The sequence below is a fragment of the Scleropages formosus genome, chromosome 3 (genome assembly GCF_900964775.1).
Source record: "Scleropages formosus chromosome 3, fSclFor1.1, whole genome shotgun sequence".
In the NCBI taxonomy this organism is placed as follows: domain Eukaryota; kingdom Metazoa; phylum Chordata; class Actinopteri; order Osteoglossiformes; family Osteoglossidae; genus Scleropages; species Scleropages formosus.
The window spans coordinates 31,153,836-31,162,819 of record NC_041808.1 but is presented as its reverse complement, the minus strand read 5'-3'; positions in this window follow the sequence as shown (position 1 = coordinate 31,162,819).

Genomic DNA, 8,984 nt, shown 5'->3' with positions numbered 1-8,984 from the left:
GCGGGACTCGAACCCCAGACCCACCAGAGAGCAGAACCCGGTCAAACCCGCCGCGCCACCGCACAGTAAATGCCATTTGCAATATTATTAATAATGTCTTGGCTATATTTTAAATCGGTTTAGTGGTACCTTGATTAAAAAGTATCAGCAACTTCAAAAACACGAACATTTTCGGGTGCTTCTAAACTTTTCAACGCTGATGTACGTTACGCAGCAGATGGGGGCGGGGGAGATTGGAGTCGCTCTGTTTAAAAACACTGACGAAAGAGCAAAATACATAATTACAGTAATGTATTCGCTTGCAGCGATTTAAGGCAACCGTTTAGACACCCGGTTCCCAGCGTGGTGGCTTGCGGGACGACACTGCCAGAAGGCAACGCGATCCTGGCTGGATTCATTCTGTTTGTCTGCTGTGTGTGTCTACGACGGCCCCCGCCATCTCTCTCGCCCTCGCTCCGTCCCGTGTGCCGTCAATGACTCCATTTATCCTACAGTGCAGCCCTTTTTCGGGGGTCATCATTGTGTCGGGATGCGAGTTTCCCCTAGCAACACCGGCCCTTCACCCCCGCAGACACATCCCCTTTCACAATGCAGACCGGCGGAGGGGAAAGAGGAGAGGGCGAGTGGGAGACATAAAGAGATGAGGGGGAGATGAGTCATCCGCATACCATCGAATACAACAGCACCCCCTGTTGGAGGGGGCCACGGAGTGTAGCGGTGTGGGTGTATTGTCTGAGGAACAGACATGACTTCACTCCCGTAACACCCCACACACATCTGTGGTTTGAGCAGGTATGTCTCTCACAGGTGCGGATCGGCGTCGTCAAATATTCTCAGTTGCGTCCGACGTTTTTTACAGTATGATTAGCGCTTGGCACCGAGAGAGGTAATTACTCACCTCTTCCGAGCCGAATAGTTGAGCGCGTCGGCGGCGTTCGCGAGCGCTAATTGGTAACAAAGCGATCGATTTCACGGTAACAAGTACCCGGTCACTTGTACCGCGGTGCGAAAAAAGAGTAATGTCCCTGAGATCAAAGCGACATATGTACTCTACTGTACTCTACTGTACTCCACTAGAGTGCTCTCCATCTCTGGTCCAGCACACAGCGACTGCATTTGCTCTCTCATCGAACTCCTCTTCTCCGCTCGCTCATGTTTTACACCATGCAGTAAACCAGGCGGCGGACCTATTTTTTTCTCATTCGATTTTTTTAATTTATTTTCCATATAGACGGTTTACGGTGAACAATAAACGAGTCATATAATTGCACCCGTTAAGCGATCCCCTCCCTCATTCCAGCCCATATGGTACAATAAAGTACAATCCACAAACACACAATCTGAACCGCTTGTCCCATACAGGGTCGCGGGGAGCCAGAGCCTAACCCGGCAACACAGCGCATAAGGGACGCACCCAAGACAGGACACCAGTCCACCACAAGGCACCCCAAGCGGAACTTGAACCCCAGACCCACCGGAGAGCAGGACCCGGTCCAACCCGCTGCATACGTACTTATGCATCATATACATACATAAACATATAGAAACACGCTTACACATAGGTACGGTATATACTGTACGTGCTCACTTCAGTTAAAAGTCCTTTACACGTGCAATACCGTCTTTATATGTCTCTAAAGTCCTTGGGGCAGCATTGTTCAACCTTGCCAAGGACAGTTCGGCTGCAGACCAACCCGATGAGGCTCCAGACCCGCGCGTGTGTGTGTGTGTGTATGAATTTGTTACGCAATGACATGTCTCCATGTACCCAGTTTTTGCTCCCATGCACACGTGACGCACATGCCTCTCGACACGTGGCCCTTTCAGGCTTCTCTCAGTTTAAGTCTGCGTCCACCCGTCAGCGCTGCTTTTCCTTCCTTCTCTGCGCTTATGTGTCACCTCCTCGTCTTTTCTCCCCAGTCCTCCTCTCCCCTGACACCACACACACACACACACACGCACACACACACACACACGGCAGAGAGAGGAAACTGCAGCACAATGATAACAGCCTGGAACACAATAGAGCTGGCCACACGCACTGAGCCAAGACCAGTTTAGCCCCAAAAGGTCAACAAGGCACCCGGAGCCTCCAATTCGCTCCTATCCTGCTCTGTTATTCTCAGCATTATAATGATCGCACTGATGGCCTTTACTTTGTTAAAAGTGCAAAAATCCGGAAATACCAGCAAAAATATGGAAATACGGCCCAAAAGGTTACTTTTTGCCTATAATGCATCTTTGACGTCAAATTCTCACATTTGTGATTGATAGATGCAAATCTCGCACTGGAACAGCCACTAACTCTCCTCTCTGAAATCTACAGCCCTCTGAACCCGAGGGAACTCATGGGCGGCACGGCGAGTAGCGCTGCCGTCTCCCAGCGCCTGGGTGGTGCGAGAGGATGCGGGGTCGATCCCCCCTTAGCCTGTGTGGAGTTTGCATGTTCTCCCCGTGTCTGGGTGGGTTTTCTCCGAGTGCTCTGGTTTCCTCCCACACTCCAAAGACATGCTGTTCAGGTTCACCCATAGTGTGTGAGTGACAGACAGAGAGTGTGTTCCACTGATGTAGGGATGAGTGACCCATTGTAAGCAGTGTATCTAGCAGTGTAAGTTGCTGTGGTGAATTAGGTGTGTGGGCTGATAACACTACATAGAGTTCATTGGAAGTCACTTTGGAGAAAAGCATCTGCTAAATAAATGTAAATCAAAAAAGTGTCTGATTCATAGCAATTAAGTCTCTAAAAAATTACTATGAGATGCTAGTTTAAAAAAAAATCCTGTACAGTGTGCATCCCAATTGGGCTGCTTCCCTATGCAGACCGGTCACTATTACCCTTTGCCATCATCGTCGCGGCACCTCGTCTTTTTCTCCACCCCACCATGATTCAAGGAGCTTCACGTCGCTGGACTGCAAAGGTCAAGTCAGTTACATAACAGGGCCGCTGCCTGCTCCAAACACTGCCAGCCAAAGGTCAGCATACTAAAGAAAAGGTCTTGGCAATATCTCACACATCACACTAAGATGATATCCCCGCTTTCGAGCAAGGTACTTTACCCCAAGCTGCTCCGGTACAAAGTGGCTCAATCCACAAATACAATACCGTTGCCTTTCACAAAGTCTTCAGCTGAAGGAACGCATGTAAATTTAAACATCTCCTAGATTTTGTTCACGCCTCAAACATGTAATCATAACCAGTTACGCGAAGGCACAATTTTTTTAGAATTTAAAACGTTACATATTGCTCTGATTCACGGGTTTTCTTACACCGTTTTAATCCTTGATCGTGGAACTGAGCGTTCATTGGCGTTTCCATGTGGTGCCAGATGTTGTTGTTGATCTCCCCCCCCCCCTTGACGAATCACTGCACAAGTATGAATATCATGCATGAAATTTGTAGGTACATTTAAAAAGTATGTATTGCGTGCACATTAAAATAAAATATTCAAAAATATTTCTCTCTAATGAATGGCATTTAAAATGTGGGACCCACATTCAGAGTATAATTCACTATTTGATACATTCTATGAGTGGTATTTTATTTAAAAAGAAGTCCGTTTAATGTAGAATGTGTCCGCTTTACTTTCTTCACTGCGCTGCAGAAGCAATCTGTGGGTTTTACTGTGGAAACTGTAAAAAGGGTGAAGAGGTCAAATGATGACGAAAGGTTAATAAATATACTTTTTTCCTGGCATGTTCAGAAAAGTCTTTTTCATAATTTTAAAACACACAAACACACTTTCTGAACCGCTTGTCCCATACGAGGTCACGGGGAACCGGAGCCTAACCCAGGGCATAAGGCCAGAGGGGGAGGGGACACACCCAGGACAGGACGCCCATCCATCGCAAGGCACCCCAAGCGGGACTTGAACCCCAGACCCACTGGAGAGCAGGACCCAGTCCAACCCATTGCACCACCGCACCCCAATTTTAAAACAATGACTTTTAAAAAGGTTTCAGTGTTATTACTGTTTCCATGACAAAGGAGAAAACAAAAATTATAAATAAAAGGAAGATTTGTGCAGAATGCTGCTATGTCATTATGCCCATGTTTCCCCAAATACAGCGACTCCTCAACAGAGGTGTTCAACTGACCATCTGACTCAGTAAGTACATTATTCAAGGAGCCCATTTACATTATACTCATTTAGCTGATGTTTTTTCCCCCAAAAGCAACTTACAACTAGTCACTCATTTATTCAGCTGTATAACTTTACTAGAGCAATTTAGAGTAAGTATCATGCTCAAGGGTACTATAATCAGAGGTGGGAATCAAACCTGCAACCTTTGGATCTAAAGGAAGTAGCGTTAACTGCTAGCAGCAGTCCCTGTTTAAAGAAGTGGACAGACAGTGATTTATTTTCCCCAATTCATTTCCAAAGCATGTGCTTCGCACACAGTGACACAGAGCAATGAACAGGAGAGGAGACAGAATAGGAGGTGGTATGATGGGATGGCAAGCAGTGCTGCTGTCTCACAGTGGCTGGGTGGTGGGAGGACAGGGATTCGATCACTGCTCAGTCTGTGTGGAATTTGCATGTTTTCTCGGTGCTCTGGTTTCCTCCCACAGCCAAATGACATGCTTTTCAGGTTCACCCATACTGTGTGAGTGACAGAGAAAGAGTGTGTGTTCCACTGATGTAGGGGATGGGTGACCCAGTGTAAGTAGTGTATCTAGCAGTATAAGTCACCGCGGTAAATAAGGTGTGTGGGCTGATAACACTACATAGAGTTCATTGGAGAAAAGCGTCTCATAAATGAATGCAAACGCAATACGAATAAAAGGTTCACTATACATTAAATTTCTCGAATAACTATGTAATTACTAAAGCTGTAAGCAAACCAACTGGCCACAGAGAGGAACAAAAAAACCTCTAATGGTCCAAGCGCTAATGTCTGCCTACCCCTCTCGAGTATTATAAATTTAAAAAAAAAAAAAAAAAAAAGACTTTTAAGTCAATTTACAGCTATTTATGACAACATCGCTAAACGCAAAGTTGATGAGCTGATGTCCTAGTTCGCGTCGGCACGTCTCGTCCACCGTGGCAAGCAGTCCTCAGCTTCCGTCAACACGCAGCGCCGGTATCACGGCACTCGGGTCCCGTCAAGGGGAAACAAAGGGTTAATAACCGAAATGACAGATCGAGCGTAAGGCAAACGAAGGATCGCATTTGCGTTGAAGGATTAAGCGTAAGCAATGTAAGTAAATCCAGTTATTCGGATGCAGGGAGAGCCCCGGGTGTAAAACGAGGACCGAATACCGTTTTCCCTCCAGAAATGGGGTTCGCCTCCCGTAGGAGCCGGTGCGAGAGGGATGAGACGAACCAAGGGAGACAGAGATGTGCGAAGGCTCATTTTCAGGCCACGCCGGAAGGCTGCGGAATTCTTTCTGCGTTACGCTCCTCATTTCCCCTTGCAGGCCGGTCCTTAAGTGCGTCAGTGTGTTGTGCGCGCGCTCGCGGGGAAGGGGATTGCATTGTTTAGAGAGATCTACCCTGGCCCCCCACCCCCCGTCTTCTCTAATTAACAATAGACTATTTTGTGCTGCATGGAGGAGCCACACCCAAGCCCAGACTGAAGCTCTGGGAAAGATTCTGGGAAGCAGCCAGAATGGAGGGACAGTGGCTCAATTCTCATACGAGGGAGCTGGGGAGCGTGCGTGGGGGCGGGGGGCGATCGCGCACACTCGCCGTCGACCCTTTCCGACGGCGGGCGCGAGCGTCCGCGTTTCACCCGCGCCGCGTCGGGCCCGATGGACGGCGCGGGAACCTCGCCCGTGTCCGTCGAGCCCTTTCGCGTCGTTCATTTTCACCCGCGCTGCCGGCCCGCAAACTTTCCATCTCCCTTTTCCTTACGTTATTTAAGATGGGTAAAAATAGTCGAGACCCCACACACAATGCTATCCGTCTCACAGCGCGGAAGGTCAACTCATTCACCGCGGGGCCCCGATACACTAATCTCGCTGACTCGCAAGTCTACAGCCTTTGAAGGAGGCTGCGCTATTGTCGCAAGCATAACTCTACAGTATCTCAATCTGTGTCTGCATGAGGGCAATTATATCATTTTCCCTTCTCTGGCTGCGGTATCAAAGGAGGGCTTTTGTGTGACCGTGGAATGCGTGGTGCTCGGCGTTCTTCAGTGAAAGGGCAGCTTTCTCGAACCCTTTGCCAAGTCGAGGCTGGGAGAGCGGGGGGTCATAACGGTCGAGGGCTGGTGAGATCACGGCTAGAGGTGCCCACTCCTAGTCACCCCCTGCAACCCCCCCCCCCCCAGCCTTTCCCAGGGCATTTTGGGCCAGGGCTCTGGCAATTGCTTGAGGCGCACGTGGCCTCTTCGACATGCCGGTTGCGGCCGGATTCCTGACGCGGGAGATAAGGGCGACAGAATGCTCCGGACATCACGGCTCCCGTGGGGTGGATGTAACTTCTAGAAAGAAAAAAGCCGGTTATTACAATGGCGAGAGAGGGTAGCGGATTCGGCGCAGGATCGCGGCCCCGTCGGAGATCGGTAGCGTCGACGCGCAATTAGACGCGATGTAATCTAACAGATTCAAAGGAGGATTTACTTCACAGCTGTCACACCGTACGGCACTTCCTACACCGTAGGGACGCGTCATTAAATCAGAGCTTGGACGCTACGGGTCTCTCCAAATAATTAGGATGGAAGCAGAAGATGACTTGATATGGAGAAACAAAATACACACAATGTCTACAAATGCCTGTCCCGAGCGGGGTCGCGGAGCCCAACCCGGCAACGCAGGGCGCAGGGCTGGAGGGGGACGCACCCTGGACGGGACGTCCATCCGTCCATCGCAAGGCACCCCAAGCAGGACTCGAACCGCAGACCCACCACAGAGCGGGACCCAGCCAAACCCACTGCACTCCCCTTCAGAAACATAACACACATCACCATAACATGTAGGTTGAGGCATTATCTTTAAAGAATTCTGAAAATGTATCAAGAGCTAAATGAACTTCTTGCTCCATCTTGCTTACATTTCCCCAACATTGTCATATCATATTCCTGTTATAAAATTGTCCTGGTAATAGTATCCTAGTGGATAATACCCAAGTTGTACTCTGTCCTATACTTATCTTCTGCAAAGGAAATATTATTTTGAAATACTCCTCTTTGTGAATTCCTTCACTTAGGAAGAAAGCTTTATACATTTGTACTGTATTCTTCTGAGCTCAAAGTGGTACCGGGGGCCTTATGGCAAAAATGACACCACCCTGCCCCCTAGCGTCTGAAAATTGTAATGACACTGAATTTATGAATGGGGTTAATTATATTTCATATACTTCTTTTATGAATATTCATCTATACTTTTAGGTTGCAAAGTTCAAAGTGATGCTTACTATATCATCCACTTGGTCTTCAGGCAACAAAGAAGTGTACATTAAAAACAATGCATATAAACGTAATACTGACATTACATTATTTTTGCCAAAGCAATTTTATTTACAAAAAGTTGTTTTCCCTTACATTTATTAAAACATTCCTGTCTTTTTACACAATCGGGCGAAGTCGAGAGCGACCTGGTTCCGTTCAACCTTTTGCAACTTGTCGTTAACTTTGGCATTTGAAATTGCTGATTTATTGTAACACTTTCTTTAATACAATGGATAATTACTGCTTATTATTAGCATTAAATTGTCACTCACCATGGCCCACAGGTGACTCTTTAGTTATTACAAAGCAGGAATGCTTATTTACATCATTATATTGTTTCTGTAGCGCTGATCGGTTCTGTACAAGTTTCGTACCAGGCTGCTGGAAGACAAAATTTACTTAAGTTGACAGCTCTGCAGCAAATAGAGAACAGACTTAGTTAAGAATAAGGAGGAAAAAAGAACTTGCTAGTTCATATTTGTTTATTACAGGAGTTATTCACACCTCCGTATAAGTTACACACCCAATAAAGCATAGAGTATTTATTTAAAGCCAGTAGTGTTCCTATTACAGCTGCTTTTAACCAACATGGCTTAGGTAGCTCACAATTTCAGAATTTCAAACGTTATATTCAGACAACTGGATATTTTAAGCGGATCAGCCTGTGACTTTCGGGATTCTGAACAATTTGGTTTGCCAGGCTGTGGGCAGTGTGGTTACAAGTGTTCCCCTGGGTGGTTCCTCTTTAGGGTATCACATATACCAAGCAGTACAGCGGCCTGGTGGGGGATGTGCTGCAAGAATTTTCTCCCCCTCATTAAAACTATTCTTAGAATCCCTCGGAATAGATCTAGTAATACATAAAGTACTGCGGGCCAGTTTGTTTTTTCCCCCAGTTCTGGAAATCAGATCAAGAAAACCATAAAGTACAAATGTGATGTGGCAGTTTCTTACATGGACAGAACACTACTTTGAAATGATGTTACACCGCTAGAAAAAGTTCTTACGTTGCAGTTAACAGGTCATTACAACACAATTACAACACGCTTTCTATAAGCTTTCTGCTCGCTGTTTTGAGATCTGCTGTTAACACGTCAAGTGATACTCCAGGTGTTAAAGCAAAGATGATAAAGGTGACTGTTGGGTGGAATAAATTCAGCTGAATTAAGATGCACCCACCCACCCATCCATCCATCCATCACCACTTGTCCAAACCAGCTGTACACAACTGATGGAATACCATCCCAGTCACAGGGCACTGAATTATGATGCTGGTTGCATTCTGCTGGCAAACTGCTGTGTCACATCACAGTGCCTGGAGGGTTACCCATTGCATGTGGCCCTCATTCTTCACTGCCAGTTGATAAGCAGGACTATAAGACGTCAACATAGGAACTGAATTCCCTGGTTCAAGTTATAAATGGATCCTTGCTGTAATTTAGCTGAAGAAACAAATGCAAAGCTAACACTTTCAATAAATCCTTTCACAATATCATCACAGCATAAAGCGATGATAACCTATTAATAAACTGTACCAGTGTTTCAGGACCCGCAGGCAGATTTGCATTAAAAATACACAAAAACAGTACATA